This window comes from Lissotriton helveticus, chromosome 3_1 (assembly GCF_964261635.1).
Source record: "Lissotriton helveticus chromosome 3_1, aLisHel1.1, whole genome shotgun sequence".
NCBI classification, from domain to species: domain Eukaryota; kingdom Metazoa; phylum Chordata; class Amphibia; order Caudata; family Salamandridae; genus Lissotriton; species Lissotriton helveticus.
In genome coordinates, this window is record NC_136061.1 from 1,603,234,247 (window position 1) to 1,603,254,181 (window position 19,935).

Sequence of the window (19,935 nt, forward strand, 5' to 3'; positions counted from 1 at the left end):
CGCCGATGTAGGGAAGAAAAGCGTTTTATCATCTACCATTATCCTGAGCTTAGCTGGGAACAGGAGTGAATATGTTATCCCCTCCGCTCGCAGTTCACGCTTAATGGATAGGAAGGAGGCACGCAGCTTTTGAGTCTCAAACGTGTGATCAGGGAAAAGGGTAACTTTACTGTTGTCCACCTGGAACGGGCCAGTGTCCCTGGCTCTCTGTAGCAACCAGTCTCTGTCTTTATAATGTAACAGTTTTATCACCACCGGTCGGGGCGGCAGTCCTGGCTTGGGGGGGTCTTGCTGGGACCCGATGTGCCCGCTCCAACGTGAAAAAAGGCGAAAGGCCCTCCGGCGCTACTTCCGTCTTCAGCCAGTTCTCAAGATATCCCACCATGTCACCACCTTCCTTTTTTTCCGGAAGGCCCATCAAGCGCACGTTATTGCGCCTTCCGCGATTTTCGGCATCTTCCGCTCTCCTCTCCAACGCCTGTATACGATCAAGCGCGTCCACCAACCGCCCTTCCATGGATTTGTGCTCAGGCAACATCTCTTGCAGGGTGTCTTCTGCGTTTTTAACTCTGTCCGTTAATTTATCATGATCAGCCCGCAGTAGCCCTAAGCCTGTTGCCACTTGGGCTATATCTTGCTGCAGCACTTCTTTCGTGGCTTTGATAGCTTCCAAGATGCAGTTTTGCAGCTGTTGCAAGTCCGTAGAGCCCTGCGTCGTGCTATCCGATGCCTCAGAGTTCGCATCTTCCACCCCTTTCCCCTTGGTCTTCCCCATCTTGGGTTGTGCGTCAGCTCGCAGCGCCCGCTTCACTCGGGAGGGAAGGGGAAAGTGTCTTCCTCACCCTCTTCTAGGTTCTGGGCTCGGGCATAGTCACCTTGCAGGGCTCGAGGGTAGTGCGCGTTAGTCTCAGGCGCCTCAGCCTCCCGTGCTGCTAGGTCAGTGCCTCAGCAGGTCCTCATGGGCGTCTCCTATTGAATCCGGCAGGTGTCAGTTTAGCGCCCAGGCCAACAGCCCCTCTATCCAGGCGCCGCTCTTCTCAGCACCAGGGAGCCGCCCAGTGCCTCGTCCTCACCTCGCTCCATGCACCACCTGTAGGGTTTCGGGCCGCCACCACTCCCGGGTCCATGTACTTGTGTCCCTCTTTATGCTCCTCCTTTGTTCGGACTGCAGCGAAGCTCCCGGCCCTCTCGGCGCTCTTTTGGAGCTATTTCAGGACTTTCCAACCATCTCCACAGCCCAGGGCGCCCCAGCGCGACCCACGTCGCCGGTAGCCAAGCACCGCGTCCCCCCGAAATTCAGGGTCCTCCGCTGGCGTCTCCGTGCGGTTAGCTCGCGCAGCGTCCACTGCTGTAGCTCCACCAGAGGCGCGGCCAGGTCCGGCGCAGCCCAAGACCCGCTCTCCTGGCCTCCTCGCGTGTGGACAGATGCACTCGCCCACCCGGCTAACAATTGCCGCTCCACTGCAGTGCGTGATTCCTCTAATCGCAGCCAGATTCAGCCTCTTCACTTTGAGGGAGTTCTCTCCTAGCCTCGCTGTCCGGCTCTCCGCTCGTCCCGCAGCGAGTCTCGGATCGGGCCCTCCTCCACAGAGCGCGATCGGCGCTTCTCCTCTCCGCCGCTACCTTCAGGATGACGGTCGGCTGCTGGATCTTGGGGCAGCCGCCACCCTGCGCCTCGTAGTTGCGGTACCTCGGTGTCCCCGCAGTGGTGTCCGCTCCAGACGCCGGGACAGGCGGCTCCACCGTCCTCGCACACCGCTGGCAAGCGTGAGGGGCACCCCCTCTTCTCCCGTGCCTCCCGTGCGTCTATTGCCTCCGGTCTCGGGACCCATCTGCCATTTTGAGCCAGTGCGCTCCGATCCCCATTGTTGTCTCTCCCGGGCCGATACCCCACCGGAGAAGTTTAGAAGTCTGCTCCTAGGGGTCCGTTGCCGTCCCGAGTTCCTCCGGTGCCCGGAGAACCCTGCACAAGACGGAGTCTCGCCTTTAATCAGGATAATTACGGGGATTCGGCACGGAGCTCCGGGCTCACGCTGCTTGTCCCCTCTTGACTGATGTCTCTCATGTTCAGAATATGCACTTGCTCTCCCTGTGTACCAAGGATTTCACTTTTGATTACTTCTTTCTTTCTTCCTCTAAAGTATTACACTTTAAAAGATGAGTAGAACTACTCCTGATGTTGCTCTGACCAAGCAATGTTAGCCACATTCAAGAGATATTGTGAGCTCTCCAGCAGTGCTCAATTTGAGTTGGTGTTTGCTGGTGTTAGGTATGGGCACTTATGACAGTCCATCACATGATGGTACTGTTTGTCTACTTTAGAGGTGAGCACTTCAACAGTGTTTAAGAATTCAATATACATTAATAATTGATAAAATAAGGAATCCAGGTCATTTTTATATCTGTGGGTGTCCCAGAAAAGTCTGAATTATCACACTTGTGGCATATTGATGGTTACCAGTTGCGTTGGTACTGGCATTGGCTGCTTTTCATGGGCAATGGGTGGTGCAAGCTGCAGTGGCCTTCCGAGAAGGGCCCTGGCGTTTACTTTTATACAACTAAAGCACTGTCCTCGGCCATGCATAAAGCCCCTGATATGTAGTATCATGCTGAAACTATGTATGAAAGACTGTTGTGTTCTGTTGTTGTAAAAAAAAGGCAAAATGGCTACAAAAAATAAATAAAACACCTGTGTCATATTTGCTGTGTCACTCCTTCTTTATGTGATAGAACCAACTAGAAATTTATTAAAACTCAAATTTTCATATGTTGTTTGATGTTAAATCTTTAACAATATTACATTGGAAAAATCTTTAAAAGGGAGCTAAAGAGCTACAAAAAACATATATAGCATGTGTAGACTACATAGTTTGTCTTGTGCCCATCAATACATAATATAATTTCACACTTGAGGAAGCCCTGAAAAGATCTGTGGACCAGGGCCAGACTGGCTGTTACGCGCACCGGGCATTTCCCCAGTGGGCCGCTAGGTTGAGGGCCGGTTTTAGAACCCTGGGGGTCCGTGTTTGATACCGGGGGCGGTTTTTCAGCATAGCTGCTATATCGGCCCCTTATAACAAAAAGAGCTGCAGGGTATTCCCAGCCCCCCTCCACCCGCACAAGTGTGTAAATTGCTAGGGTTGGTTTGCGTTCCCAGTCCGGCCCTTCTGTGAACCACAATATCGATTATTCATTGGATCACATAACCACGATACTGACCATGACATTACCTCCTCTGCACCACATCATCCCTCTACTATCATGTCCCAATAATGCTCTGGAGCCCACTATTCTGACACCAAAGGCTGCCAACACTTGCCTCTTGGCTACTGTGTTACAGTCGGTAATGGAAGACTATCTTAGAAAGACCATGTCAGACCATGCCAGATGACTAAATGAAGACCACACCTGTTACCTCAAACCACTTGTAAGCGAGTTTTCAGTATTGCATTAACCTCGCTTTTCCAGGGAGCTGTTGGAAAGCTTTGGCATGGTTGACTAAATGGCACACTGCCAAAGAGCTCATTGCCAATAGAGTACATTTGAGTTTGTGTGAACCTTTGTTTTATTAGCTTTGGCCCACAAATGAAAACTGCCTCAATTTGCAGTATATGCCACTGTAAAATCACTGCGTGATCCTAGATAAAACCTGTGCCACTAGGCACCACATGGTCCTGGTTATATGCTAAGACACCCAGCAACCATCTCTCCTCATAGTGCTCCTAACATGAATCGGCTGAGTAGGCTATTTCCTAGGGTCTGGAATATATGAGAAAGCACAATGCATGTGATTTGCTTGCTTGGAAACCTGCAAGAACATACTCCAGATCTCCAGAAATGTCATATTCAAGGTCAGAACCTATTTCCTTGTATACCACCTCGTAATAGTTTATGTGTAGCATTCCTTTCATTCTATGTTTACCCCATCATGATAGTGTTGTTCCAACTTTTATCTTCTAACACGTTCACGGTTATAATTCAGGGGTAGCCTATTTTGTATGAGGTTTCTGTCCAGTGTGCTAAGAAATCTACACGTTCAGTTGTGGGCTGAGGTCCCTTCACTCTTCCTTCTCTGTGCCATGTCTCTGGTATGGAGTACTTTGCATATAGGTATATCTGCTAAAATGTGGCTGTCAGGGTGCACATCTGTTCATCCCTCAAGCCCATGTAATGCCGCAAAGAGCAGCAGGGGCAGGATCCCCAGCACTTTTCCGGCTCCCTATAGGGCTATACTTCCATTTCTATCAAGAAGCTGGGAGAGGGATTGAGGAGGGTGTTCCTCAAGTCAAACCTGCCCTTGCTGCTTCGTCTAGCTCCCTGTTCGGAATCATGGCTTGCTTGTTCCAATGGCCAGCACCAGATTCCCGTTCTGCTGCTGCCATGTATCCTCCGTGTTATCCACTAAGTTACAAAGGTAAGCAAAAAAAAGTTATTTCTCTATGCATGGTTGTATGTGTTTGTGAGTGACTGAGAGTGAACTAGATTGAGTAAAAGTATGTGTGTGTGTTTGAGAGTGTCAATGAGAGTGAAAGTGAGTGGCAATCTGAGTTTGAGAGTGTCTGAATAAGTGAAAGTGAGTACGAGAGAGTGAGTTGAAGAGTATGAGTGTGTTAGAACTAGTGATTGATTGAAGGTTGTGAGAGGCAGTGGAAGTGAGTCTGGGGTGTAGCTATCAATGGCGCAGCAAGTGCAGTTGCACCAGGGCCCAGAGTCAGTGAGTGTGTGAGTAAGTGAGAATGGGAACCAGTGAATATGAGTACATTGTGTGGGAGTAACAGTGAATGGGAGTGAGTATGAGCAAGAGAGAGAATGTGAGTAAGAATGAGTAAGGAGCTTATTTACAAGCCCATTGCTTCGCAGGTGTGTTGCTTTTTTTGACACACAGGCGGCAGAGTGGGCATGTCCATATTAACAAGACCATGTAAAGTAATCCTGCGTGACAATTCATAGCCTTGTAATTATGGGCCTTTTCATGCATTATTCTGCGTGAAAGGGCCATTCCATGGTTGTTGCTGTGGGTGTTCCCACGCAACATCCATTGAACTTGACGCATTCCCAGATGTACAACATTTTGTAAAAACAAGGGATGGGTCAAATCATAACCTCTCAAAGGGAGGCTCCGGAATGGCGCACCGAGGAAAAATACTTTATTTATCCCTCTTTCTATGCGTGCTGGACTCTGCAGCATGCATAGAAAGAGGAAAATACCATTAATGATTGTTTTTGTGCAGGAAGGTGACGCATTTCTTGTGGAAATGGCCCTAAATATCAGAGGGAGTGAGGATGAGTGAGGCAGATTAAAAAAGACCAAATGGGTGACCGCCTGACCTGTATTACTCTTCACCACTTTCAAAGATCACCAGCCGTCACTGGAACACCGGGAATTAAACTGTAGCAAATTGTACACAGCACCAAAGTCATTGATTTCTTTTACTCACACAAGCCAACATTATTGACTGCTCATGTCGTGGGGGCGGTTTAATCAATAATGCTTAGACAATCTGCATCCCTAGTCTTGGAAAAATAGGCACAATGGAGCTTGCCGAAATGGTGTGAATGAGGGCAACCATGGTGTCTGAGTTACATTAAAAGGTGTATTGTCCATGGACTATTTTGCTCTTCATTAGTTTCTATGGGTTTCTAGGCAGAAATAAAGTGTACCTCCAGTGCTTAATTTGAGACTGTGGTTTCCATGATGCTCACCACTGCACTTAATTGTCATCACTGTCATGTGCCACATGGTGGCACTGTCTGACTAATTTAGGTATGCACACAACAACAGTTGTTTAATAATTGAATATGCCTACAAAATGAATAATACCTACCACCCAAGCTTTCTGGGGTCTCGACTAACATGAATTGTTACACTTGTAGGCGTGTGATGGTTGTTGCAAGTATAGAACGAAGTCAAGTAATAAAGTGAAGATATCAAGTTTATTATAATTAGCCCCACACCAAGAGCGGTGCGTAGGTCAGTTAAGCAGAATAAATTATGACAGTTGGGTGTAAGGGAAGGGAACAGGGGCAGTGTGGAATATTGGGGAACCAATAGGAACGGTGTGGGACAATGGGTGCTCTCGCGCAGGAGAGCTGGGTTGTCACCACTTGCTTTGGGCTCAAGGGAGAACAGAACTACGTTACAACACATCTTCCTCTCTTGCGAGTTTCAACAGATAAGCCACAAATGTGGTAGAACAAAACATTTGTGCTAGATTAACAGATTGTCATTAGTCACAATCAAAGTCTTCATAACATTTGGGTTTATGGATGGTTCTCCCAAATCTTCCGGTGGCCACATGGGAATCAGAAACACTTTCTGTGTCAGAGTGAGGATCATTACTGGTTCTACCAAACCTACCACTGAAGCTGTGACCGCCAGACGTGGCTTCAGAGTCAGAGAGTGAGTCACCGTAACAACTCCGATTGGTAACCAGAGTGCGTGGATTGACTCCCACAGACTGGTCTGATGACTGACAGTCAGCTGAGTCAGTGTCAGGTGGGAGATCGTGTGAAATAACATTTCTGGGCCTGCAACCATGTTCTAAACTGGTTCCATCAACATCAACTCACAAATCTTTGCAATAAGTATCGTGTTGCAGTTGGTTGGGAACATTGACACCCTGATGGTATCTTGCCAATCTACTCATGTGCCAAACCTTCCCATCACTGAGTCTGGCCGCATTGTTAAACAGTTCATCAATGTGAAGAGGAGCGGTGAATCTGCTTTCTCCTTTCCTTACTTTTTTTTCTAAACAAACTTTTACGAGGTCACCAACTTTGAATGAATGTACTTTTGCACCATGTTTGGAATCATACCATTCCTTGTAATATTTTTGGGCTTTGATTATGTTATTCCTGATGACATCCGGTGACCATTCAATCTGTTTTGAATTGGGCATCCATCCAAGGTTTATACTCAGGGGCTGTCTGCTTCTCATGAGAACACATGGTGCATTTCGGGTGCTGGCACAAGGGGATATTCTGATGGCCCAGATGAGTTTGAACACTTCTTCTTTCCAGTTTAGATTGGCATTCCTTGACAGTTGTATGTGACCTTTCAAGACACGGTTGAAATCCCATCCTCGTCGCCACTTGTTGCAAGTATAGAACGAAGTCAAGTAATAAAGTGAAGATATCAAGTTTATTATAATTAGCCCCACACCAAGAGCGGTGCATAGGTCAGTTAAGCAGAATGAATTATGACAGTTGGGTGTAAGGGAAGGGAACAGGGGCAGTGTGGAATGTTGGGGAACCAATAGGAACGGTGTGGGACAATGGGTGCTCTCGCGCAGGAGAGCTGGGTTGTCACCACTTGCTTTGGGCTCAAGGGAGAACAGAACTACGTTACAACAATGGTTAGTAGAGCTGTGTTGGTACAGTCATTGGCAGCACTGGCAATGGATGGTGGAAGCTGCAGTGCCCTCCTGACGGGGTCGCTGGCACTTCTTTTTTCACAAATTCACACTGAATACGTCTGGCGTGACAGCTATGGCTTATGACACCAGTTATTTTCATAATACCATGTCCGAGTTTTGCTGCTTTACGCTAATGGCGCAGGCGAGCAGCCGGAGTGACAGTTTTGCCCACGTTCCATCGTCTCTACAATGCATGCTTCCCCCATTTAAGTTAGAGCTGCAGTGACGGATTTGACTGACAAATGGATAACCAGTGTTCATTTCAAGTGTAATGTTTGTTTCCGTCCTCTGCCAGCCATCGAAGTACATACAGGAAGCACTGCGGTTTGTTCCCTCTTTGTGTAATGGCCAGTGGTAATGCTTCAAATGTAATATTGTGATTTCCTCTGAGTGATTAATCCAACCACAGGACAATGCTTCACGAGTTAATGGGCACGTGGCGTGCCAAGCCGACTCCCCCACCCTCTTTACTGCTCTATCTGCTCGGATGGTATTGGGTTTCTGTCATTGCAAATAGGGTTATGCATTGAAACTGGAGTATCCGTCACTGATCTAATTAGGTTCGATTTGTGGAAAACAATCTTTACTGAGTGGCCTTGTCAGTAAAAGCAAGAAGGCTGCTCAGTGCAGGGCTATTTTGTTTTGTTTTAAGGTTCGACTACGACAATAGCACACTTCCTCCCCAGCCCAGAGTTTGTATGCAGTTTTGAGGCAGCGATTACAACTGACTGGATTCATTGCGATGTGTGATGAGAATTCTTTTACACCCAATAACTTCCCATCGCCACAGCGTGGGAACTTGGGGGCATATTACCAACAACTAGCGATAAGTATCGCTAAGTTGGCTTAGCGGGAATATTTCTATCGCCGCCCTTCACCTGTTTTTATCGCTGAGATACCTTGCTATTAGCAAGGTTTATCTCAGGAGCAATAAAAAACAGGCGAAATGCGTGAATATCGCTGTCAATACAAGGCATGACAATGCTCTGAGCTATGTTATCCACCTCTCATTGGATAATATGGCTAAGAACTGGTCAGGGCAGGCGTTAACTTTTGGAGATATTCGCGCTTAGCGCGAATATTTCCAAAACTACGCCTGTGTTGATCATAGGCGATAGCGATTGCAGCGACTGTTTTCAGTCGCTGACATTTTGGCACGCCCACTTTGCATGTCATTAGCGATAATTAACGCTGACATGCACAGCGGGCCCCAAAATGCCCACTATCGCCTACAAGCTGTCGCTAACTGGTGTTAGCGACAGCTTGGTAATAGGGCGATAAAATTATCGCCGCATTAGCGGGAAAAAGTCCAGCTAAAGCGGCGATAATGGCCCTTGGTAATATGCCCCTAGGTATCAGGTGCAATAAATATCGCACCCTTTTCCGGGCTGACCGTGTCCTGGGCCATAGGTGAAAAGAGATCACTGCAGTTAATGATAAAAGGGCAATGGCTGACATATTAAACTTTATAAATAAATAAATAAATAAATAATGGAAAGTTCCAGAACCCATAGCCTGAAAAACAAATGGGACGTAGGTGTGCTACGGTTTACGGCACTGGCCAGCCAAAAGGGAAGCCAAGGTTTGGTCAGCCTCAGTTCACTTAATGCTCGGCACCCCAACCTGCATAAAGGTGAAAAAAACATGGCCACCAGAACACCTTTCCGAACCAATAACATTAAGGAACATGGGTATTATATTAAAGTGTTTGCGTCAGTTTTCAGTGCTTTGAAGTCTGCATCCGGAAGCAGAGTCAGGCTCGAGGGTTCACAGATGGCAGGTCAGCACAGCACACCTTTGCGGTAGCAAAGAAGTAAGAAGGCCGAAAGACGAGGAAAACTGATGGAATACATTGAAATTGTATGTAAAAAGAGTATAAAACAGTATGCATCAGATTAGAACCCCTAGATGTGTCACAAAAGAGATTGAGAACACGTACACCCTCATTAATTAGGTACAAGCCTACAACCCCAGTATCACTAATTAGATGCAGGTTTCACTTTTTGGAGCGTACTGTCACAATTTTTTTTGTGTGTAAATTTCTTTTCTAGCAGTAAAACCGTACTCATTTAGGGGCAGATTTACAAGCCCATTGCGTCCCTTTTGCGTTACTTTTCCCATGTTAAAAGTGACGCAAAAGTGGCGCAAGGGGCTTGTAAATCTGCCCCTTAGAGTGTGTCCCACACCTTGTTCACATTTACTTTTGGTGCAAATCTCACAATTTATTGCACATTATTTCTCATTCAGTGTCAGTCTGAAACCCTCTGGTACAATCTGACTCACTGGGTACGAGTTCACTTGGGACACTATGGGGCATATTACCAACAACTAGCGATAATTATCGCTATGTTGGCTTAGCGGCAATATTTTTATCGCCGAGCTGCGGCGATTTTTATCGCTTAGGAACCTTGCTATTATCAAGGTTTATCTCCTAAGCGATAAAAATCGGCCGAAATGCATGAATATTGCTGAAAAGTCAGCGATATTCATGCATTACCGAGCTAATGCTCTTAGCCATGTTATCCACCTCCCATTGGATAACATGGCTAAGAACTGCTCAGGACAGGTGTTAGCTTTTGGAGATATTCGCGCTTAGCGCGAATATCTCCAAAAGTTGGTAATAGGAGATAGCGATGTTAGCGACTGTTTCCAGTCGCTAACATCTTGGCACGCCCACTTTGCATGTCATTAGTGATAAATATCACTGACATGCAAAGTGGGGCCCAAGATGGTCGCTATCTCCTACTAGCTGTCGCTAACTGGTGTTAGCGACAGCTAGGTAATAGGGAGATAATTTTATCTCCTCTTTCTTGGCTTTTAAAGCCAAAAAAGCGGAGATAAACCCCCTTGATAATATGCCCCTATGTTCTATAGTTTGCACATCTCCCTTCCTGCAGCACAATCTCACTAAATTTGTGTCCATTCTGTCTACATATAACATAGCATTAGCCATTTTAAAGTGAGCCCCCTTCATTTGAGCAGGTTTTCTCACTGGGGCTGCATTAGGTCGCAGTCACATTCATTGGGTGTGAGGTCTTACTGTTGGAACACAGCATCTCTCGCTGTGAGGTTTACATTATGGACAACTAAACCAATCTGGGGCCTTGGACTCTATTGATGAGTTGGGAATCCGTTATGCAGATTTCCTCACTTGGTATGGTTCCTACACCTCCGAGCAGAGCCTCATACTGGTGGGAGTCTCATTTCTTAAAATTAAGGGCTACTCTTGCACATCTTCAGTTCAGTTGTCCAAAACCGAAAAGGAATGGTTCATGGGGATTTTTAATCCAAGGCCCATCAGAACTCACTCCTGAGTGTTACTGATCTTGAGATCTCTGCAAAGCCTTTACCCAGACCCAAGAGTTATTGGTTTACCTGTAGAGTGGGAAGGAGTTACGCACCTTAATGTGTTGTGTATCAGAATATCCGATACAGTAATATCCTCTTAAAGATCGGGTCCTTAATATGGGTCACAAAATCAGAGTTCCATTCAGTGTAGATTTTCTATTATTAACTCCAGTGGTAGGGCAACACTCTTGTAAATGATAACTGTGGCACAATATTTATGTAAGACAATATTCTGGAATGACATTTCTAAATAGACCAATGCAGCATTTCGAAAGGCACTTATGCTAGGAGTTGTGAAAGGACACAGTTGAGACTTCGGCTGAGAAGTTGTAATAATCATGCAGCCTGGAAATCCTTGCTACAGGGCAACTGAAGGGGAAAGAATGAAAAGATCTGGGGGGAGATTTGCTAAGATTTTACGCTGTGTTTGCGTCACTTTGGAGCAAAATCTTTTTTCCCATAGACTTTCCAGCGCTAAACTTGTTTAGCGCTGGGAATAATGTGAAAGTAATGCATAGCGCTGCTTTGCATTACTTAGCGCCAAGGGGGCGTACCATGGGTGGAGCATGGGTGTTCCCATGCAACCACCCAAGGTTTCTGATGCTAAACCCTATTTGTTAAATAAAGTAGACAGGGTTTAGCGTCAGGCACGTGTGCCCTTTTGAAGTAAGAGCAACGAAGGAGTAATGCTTTCATTTCTCCTTCCATTTCCGACTTTATACATGTGCCACACACAAACAAAGAGGGATAAGGGCTTAAGTCAGTTTAAGCATGGTATTGAGGTCATGGCGTTCTGGAAAGTCGAAGAGGTCCCACAAAAAGCACAAGAAGTAGAAATATGAGTCTTCTTTGTCCTGCTGTCACACTGAGAGTCGCACGATGCACTGGGTACCTCTTGGCCGCAGAGCCGTTAGTTGGAAAGCACTCCAGCAGTCTTCCAGCTTCCACTACCCCTTGAGTGGACTGTAACAGTGACAAACCTCGTCAGCCCTGAGAGAGTGCAGAGAAAATCTTTGGTATCCCACCTGTTCACGCTGGAGCACCGTCAGGCCCCAAGGATCTGAGGTGGATGCCTGTTGGGGCCAAATTGGTGAATCTCTCCAAATACCGACAGCACCACTCGACATTCACCCAAGGTTGCCCTTCCTAGAGCATGCCTCTGCCAGCTGTAGCCTTGGTGCAAAATTTGACACCACGACCGGCATCACCAACTCATGACTTGGTGCTGATACCAACTTCACGATCACCAGACATGGATGTAATAGTTTTGTTGGATTCCAAAGCTCTACCCCTACCCCGAGCCGACAACAGTATGCACAATCCAACCAGACATATTTCACCTAATTGATAATAATAATGGTGATTATGGGTAGGACTTACATGGTCAAGGAAACATGTTTGAGGGCCTTCAGTAAGCTTTTTTTTTTTTTAAGTTCAAAAATTTTTTATTGAAAGAAATGCATGTTAAAAGAACAGAATATGAACAAGTACTGTAAGGAAAACAAAAAAGGGGGCAAAAAGGGAAGGGGGAATATACGATGACGGATTAATAAAAAGATATAGGAACAATATAATTGGAAATAAACAATTCATAATATAAAAACGAATCAGGAAAAACAAGATACAAAATACAGTAAATATGCAATAGAATAAAATGCAAATATAACTATGCAGTAAAATGGATTATTTGAACATGAAGAAATGTAAAGGATGTCAAGGGGGTTTGGGAACTTCCTGCTGAGCAGGTAGAGGACGAAAGGAACGGGTTGTACAACTGTCTAGATATGAGGTGATAGGAAGCCATAACTCAGCACGTTTAGGTGCCATCTGTGGAGGAAAAACAAAAGCAGTATCTAGTCTATGGTTGTGACACACATTATACCACCAAGCCTTGAATGTAATACTCGACGTAGATTTCCAATTAACCGTGATTTGTTGGAAGGCAACTGCGATTAACAGATCAATAATGCAAACATTGAAATCAAAATGGTCCCAACAAGGAGAGAGGCTACCTAGAAAAATATGAGCGTGTGAAAATGGAATAGTTGTTGAAAAAATGACATTGAGTTGAGCCCATACTTGTAACCAAAAGGCATGAACATTCTTGCAAAGGAACAGCATGTGAAACAAGGTAGCGTTCGGGGAAGCACATGACCAACATGTATCTGGTGTGTTGGGAAAACGTTTATGAAGGGTGGAAGGAGTATGAAGTAGACGGTTATAAATAAAAAAAAGGGATTGCGTTAAGGAGGCAGCTCTGGAGGATTTGCGAGTCTTCAACCAAATCTTATCCCAAGTGGAAGTGGGCCAAGATAAGGAAAGATCAGTCTCCCACTGCTCCTCTACTTTGCTTTTGAATCTAGGGAGAGTGCGTGTATGAAAATGTTTGTATAGGAGTGCAGCTTTTGGAAAGGTAAGTAGAGTAGAATGAAGGTGAGTGATAGGATCCGGAGTGGATGTAGGACGAGAATGGGGAAGGTTATTGTATGTGTCCAGAACTGATGCTTTAAGTAGAAGATATTGGGGAAGGGAAGAGAGAGGTAGGTGAAAAGTGAGACGAAGAGTGTGAAAAGGTAGGAAGACGGAGTTGGAAAATAGTTGTGAGATCCAAAGCAGCCCTTTGGTTCTCCAAGATTTCCAAAGAATGGGTCGACCGCGAATTAAAAGATGCTTATTATGCCAAATAGTGGAAGATAGGAAGTCAGCAACGCAAGCAGGAGGCGGGGGTTTGGAGGCTAGGAGGAGTTTAAGGGTGAACTTATGTATAGGAGTGAGAATTGAGGCAGGTTTGCGTGAAAAGGAGATACATTCGGCAAAAGAGAAAGGTGAGAGAAACAGGCGCTCTACCTTGGTCCATAAAGGGCAGGGAGAATCAGGGTCTTGTAACCAGAAAGAGGATTGACGTAACAGAAAAGCCTTGTGGTAGGCATAAAAATCCGGAAAATTAACTCCAGCTTCAGAAATTGGGCGAATGAGCCGAGCCAGAGACATCCTGGGTCTACGTTTACTCCAAAGAAAGGAAGATAGAATTGAATTAATCTTTTTTACGAATTTAGCTGGAATAGCAACGGGAATAATAGATAGGGTATAAAGAATAACAGGGGAAAGCATCATTTTGATTGTATCTAGGCGACCCCACCAAGACAAATAAAGAGGATGCCACCTAGCAGTGAGATCAGATAATTTCTGGATGCACTTGGTTAAACAAAGGGAAACTGTGTCAGGGATCGAGGGGGTAATATGCAAACCTAAGTATTTAATATGAGAAGGACTCCAGGTAAAGTTAGAGGCACTAAAATCATTCTTAAAAGTGAATTTTGTCAAAGGTAAAATTTCGCATTTGTCATTATTAAGTTTGTAACCAGAGACTGAGGAGTAATGTCGAACCTCCTCTAAAAAAGCGGGAATAGAGACAGTAGGGTTAGAGATAAAGAGTAAAATGTCATCTGCATAAGCAGCCAATTTTATGGAAAGATCATTAACGTGAAAGCCGTGGATATCAGGGTTTTGACGGAGTTTAGATAAAAAAGGTTCTAAGGCCAGGTTAAAGAGAAAGGGCGAGAGAGGACAGCCTTGACGAACACCTCTACGAAGATCAAAATATGAAGAGACTTGGCCATTAGCAAAAACTGCAGCACGTGGGTGAGAATATAGCAGCGAAACTAGGGACATAAATTTAGGGCCAAATCCAAACCAATTAAGGGTGTGAAAAAGGTAAGGCCACTCTACCCTGTCGAATGCCTTTTCTGCGTCCAAGGCAATGGCAGCAAGAGGAGATTGAAGATGTGAAGATTTTGTCAAGATGTTGAACAAGAGTCTGGTATTGTCAGTTATATAACGACCTTTGACAAAACCTGATTGTTCATCTCCTAGGAGATCAGGGAGCAGATGGTCCAATCGGAGTGCTAGTAATTTGGCAAAAATTTTGTAATCTATATTAACTAGGGAGATGGGTCTATAATTTTTACAATATTGAACATCCTTTCCTGGTTTGGGAATTAAACAAATATGGGCATCGGAAAAGGTACCAGAAGAAGTGCCTAATTCAGTAAAAGAGTGTATGAGAGAGTGAAGTTTTGGAAGAAGAAGCTTCGAAAAATGAAGATAAAACTCAACTGTGAACCCGTCAGGGCCAGGCGCTTTGTTCAATTTTAAACGATTAAGGGCATTAAGCAGTTCTTTGTGCGAGATATCAGATTCTAAGGAGGAGAGGTCGAGAGGGAAAGAGGGAGGGGCTTGAATGGTAGAGAAAAAATGAGTGAGAGTCTGAGGGGAAGAAGGTGTGTCTGAAGTGTATAAGGACTTATAGAAATGTGAAAAAGTAGCAAGAATGTCGGCATCTTTGTGATGTAAATGGGCATCATCATCGTAAATCGATTCAATGGTTATTTTATTTTGTTTGACTTTCAAGTAGTTAGCAAGAATCTTCCCGGCTTTGTTCCGACCACCATAAAACTTGGCACTCGATTTAAGCAAGTATAAAGAAGCATCTTCAGTAGACTTCTCGTTAAACTTAAGTTTGGCAGCAACCAAAGATGTCAGACTATCTGAAGAGTGCGAGGTAAAATAGGCGTGTTCCAATCTCTTAATGTCCTGAAGAAGGTGTTTGGTGAAGTGACGAGCAGATCTACGTTTTTTAGCAACATAGGTAATAATGAAATCACGGGCAGCTGCCTTAAAGGCATCCCAGAGAGTATGTTTCGAAATAGGTGGGATATCATTAAAAAGGAAAAATTCATCAAAAAAGGCAGAAAAAGAAGTAGAAAAATTAGGGTCCATAAGGAGAGCATTATTGAAACGCCATCTCTTGGGACCCTCAGTCTTGGGTAAAACGTCAAGACTAACCAAGACAGGGGCATGATCCGAAAGTAGTATTGGACCAATTTCTGCCGCCTGTAGAGTTTGGGAAAGAGCGTGTGAAACAAAAATGTAATCGAGGCGTGATTGAGAGCGGTGATGGGGGGAGTAAAAAGTAAATTCTTGCAAAGTTGGGTTACATAAACACCAGGAATCTACAAGCTTATGTTGTGAAATAGCTTGGGTAAACAATTTGTGAGGCCTTGTGGGAATGTAAGTAGCATCGGATTTCCTATCTAAAAAGGATCAAGAGGATGATTGCAGTCTCCCGCAAGGATGAAGTTATCATCCATGAATTGAGTGATACGGGGAGAAAGGTCAGCCCAAAAAAGGGGGTCACCCGTCGTGGGACCATAAACATTAAGGAGAGAGATTGGAACACCTCTAAGTGATAGTCTGGCATGAGTCCATCTACCATTGGTATCAGAATCTTGAGATATGACCAATAAAGGAAGTGATTTACGACATAAAATAGCAACACCATTGCGTTTCCCATCACCCTGTGAGAAAAAGACATCACCCACCCACCCTCTCTTAAGTTTACCAGATTCTGTGTCCGATAGGTGAGTTTCTTGAAGAAAGGCAATGTCAGTATTTAATTTGGCTAGGTGAGATAAAATACGTTGTCGCTTAACAGGTGAGTTAATACCCTTAACATTCCATGAAACCAGATTTAAAGACATAGTTTACGAATAAAGTTCATAAAGTAGCTGAGAAAAGCGTCCATGCAAGAATAAGGAGTAGGAAAAGAAGAAAGTGTAGACCAAAGAATGAGTGATCGAAAGGATATGGAGAAAAATAGAAGTAAAATGAGGAAGAAGGAAGAAGTATACAAGAACAGTGAATTCAGAAATAGGAGAGAGGTTCAAGAATGAAGAGGGAAGATTAAGAGATAAAAATGGAGTTTTGATGGACGGAGAAGTGAGTAAGAAATAGAAGTGAGCGAAAGTATTAAAAGAGTAAATATAACCTGAAGAGAAAAGAACATCATCGCGAAGCTGTACAAAAAGTACTTTGAAAGAGGAAGGGGAGAGGAAGAGGGACATGAAACAAAAAAGGTACAAAAAACATGAAGAAAACATACCTACTAAGGGAAAATACGAGAAGAAGACGAGGGGGGAAGGAGCCAGGTGGGGGAGGCAACACAACTGAAGACAACCGGGCAAGGAACCGTGTGAAAATAATTGGGGGGCACTACCAACCAGAATATAAGATCCTTAAGTATTGCCCGGCGGTGTCGCCTCTTGAACCCACAAAGAAGTTAAACTATTGAAGAGGCAGGCGCTGGAGACTGGAAGGCAGGAAACAAGGTTTTTATTTTCTCCGGAGGAGAACACAACGAAACGGACAGAAGGTATCGTTCTGAGGTGCTCTAACTGCATCCCTGAGGCCTGGCCTCTTATACACATGTTTATCTGTTTATTGCATGTAACACATTCTCGTCGATACTTTGATGTACGGAAAGACATCCTCAGAATCCCCCCCTTTCCCAGCCCGTTCCCACGCAAGGTTACAGTGGAAGTCCCCGCCCCGGTCACAACAGGTGATGATCATCGCGCAGCTGGATATTCCGCCGATTCACGGAGTGTGTGGGGTTTGATCGGGTCTCGTAGGGCGGGGGGCTTTGATCAACCCGGGGATCCCTTGCTGGGGGGGAACTTTCTATTGTACGGGGAGGGGCAAGGAACAGTATCGGCAGAGCTGGGTGTCGGCCTGGGAACGAGGAAGACGAACGGGCACACGGGGAAAAGGGGTTTGCATCAAAGGGCCGGGGATCATAAATGGGAAGAAGGGAGGTGTCGCGCTGGGAACGAGGAAGACGAACGGGCACACGGGGAAAAGGGGTTTGCATCAAAGGGCCGGGGATCATAAATGGGAAGAAGGGAGGTGTCGCGCTGGGACCAGGACGAGGGCCTGGGGCAGAGCAGCGCTGAAGAGGGGTTTTATGATTCGCGGCAGGTGCAGGCAGGGGGGGTTGTCAGTATGCGGGGGGGGATGCCGGCGAAGCTAGGAGTGGGAGAGAGGCGCGCTGGCTCTCGGCGGGAGCAGGGAAGCCATGGTGTTCAAAATGGCGGCTGTTTTACGCGCACAAAAAGGTTAAGGAGAGCAAGAGGGCGCCGATAATGTTGACGGTCTCAGTCCAACTTTCAACAACCGGGGAGACATCATCATGGATCAATGGGTTCCTGTGGAAACAAATAAGGGGGAAAAGCTGAGAAGGCAATACAAAACAAAGAGCAGTGGCAAAAATGACGATGAGCAAACGGACTAATGGTATACGTCATAATATGAAAAAAGGAAGATAACAAACAAGCATACATGAAACTTCAAAAAAGGGGGAGATGAGAACAACAAAACGCACGAATGGTGCATAGAGCAACTAACAGAACCAAGTAATCAGCCTAAAACAGGAGGCCGACAACAACACAGTAATGAAAGAGCGTAAGTCTTCAATAAGCATGCAATGTGAACAGTCAGCCAGGAGCAGAAGATGAAGGACCGGAGGTATCCATAGTAGAGGTGCGATGGGCATTGATGAAACTCTGCAATCTTACTGGATCCTCATAGGTGTTGGTTTTGTTATTGTAGGTGACCTTGAAAAGACACGGGTGATATAAACCATATCGGGCACCCATGGCGCGAAGGGCTTCTCTCATACTGAGGAAAGCTTTTCGACGGTTGGCAGTAGCTTTGGCATAATCCTGAGCGAAGAATAGTGGAGAGTCAAGCCAAGTCAGTTTAGGAAGAGCCTTAGCCGCTGCTAGAACTTTCAAAAGGTCGGTGTACTCCAGGAAGTATAGAATAACACCCCTCGGCCTTTGTGACATGGAGAGGGATGTAGGTAAACGGCCCAGACGGTGCGCACGTTGGATGTTAAGAGATGTATCCTGTGGTAGATGGAGCAGTTTAGGAAGGAAGGTTTTAAAAAAGGCAATCGGGTCGGACCCTTCAAGATTTTCTGCAAGACCGTAAATACGAAGATTATTACGTCTGCCTCTATTTTCCAACTCCTCCACCTGTTTTTGAAGAGCTCCTACTTGTGAAGACAAGTGTGTGACTTTGGCTTGCGATTCTTGAAAAGATGCAACAGAGTGTTCCACCGAAGAAACTCTTGTTTCAATTTGAGACCAATTGTCCGTGAGAACTTGAAGCTTGGCATTAGTCTCCTCCATGAAGGGGCGAAGTGTTCCAATTTCCTCAAGAAAAGGACGAAAAGAGCGTATTTCCTCCAATAGCAGCTCCATGGATACAGGAGACGTTGACTTAGGCGGAGAAAGAGGTGTTTTTTTTAACCGCTTGACAGTGGTCTTCCCCAATGTTGGAGGAGAGGGTGTTTCCATTAGTTCCTCCGAGCCTGAGGGTGAAAGAGAGTCTTCTAATTGAGAGAGAGCAGAGAAGACTTTCGAGTTCTTAATAAAAGCCACCCTTGTTGATGGTTTGGAGGAAGAGCGAGACATGAATTGTTGTTTTCCCATGTAAAGGAGCAAAGAAGTGAAGATTGAGCGACAATTGGTAATAGCGAGGAAGAATTCTGGAAGCAACTCCAGTGATGAGGAGCTACTCAAGAAGAGCAAAAGGCAAAATGGCGGAAACGTGCGTCCAAGTACATCACAGAAAGTGTCCCCAAACTGCGCCAAAAATCTGAAGCTGAAATGGAAGGCAGCAAGACCTTTGAGAAGGGCAAATCACCATACCATCGTCAGGCTGATAGACAAATAGGAAGGAAGCTTCTGCTTCATTAAGGCAAGTCCCATTCAAATATGCTAACTGATAAGGACAGTATGTATTCTACCATCCCTGCTTGTGGCAAAAATAGAATGTATGCATTAAATTCAGTTCGTGGAGCGATCAGAAAAAAAAAAAAAATATTGTAAATATGGGAAGCCAGAGTGGAATGCAGAGGGAGGAATAGTCCCACATTGAAGCAGAAATACAGCAGAGTTCGTAAAATGACGGCCGCGCTATGTGAGGAAGGAAGTTTACCTCAAGTGCGAGGCACCGGAGAGAGAAGGCAGCATGTCTGGAGTCTGAAAAATTTCACCGGCATTCCAGAAGATAAGCAGCCGACTTGGGAGGTCTGTGCAATGAATCACCTCCGCCTCCGTGTGAAAGTCGTTCCGTGACAGGACGCGCAAAATGGCGCCTGCGCACACCGGAGCGTCTGTGAAGGCGGAGCGACAAATATCTTCTTCTCCGTCGCTCCGAAAAGGTCGTCAAGGGCGCCGCTGCTCAGGAGAGATGTTCCGACGGCTGTGTGAAGCGTGAGGGCAGGAACATCGCGGGAATGGAGGCAGTAATCCCGGCACCTCGGCGG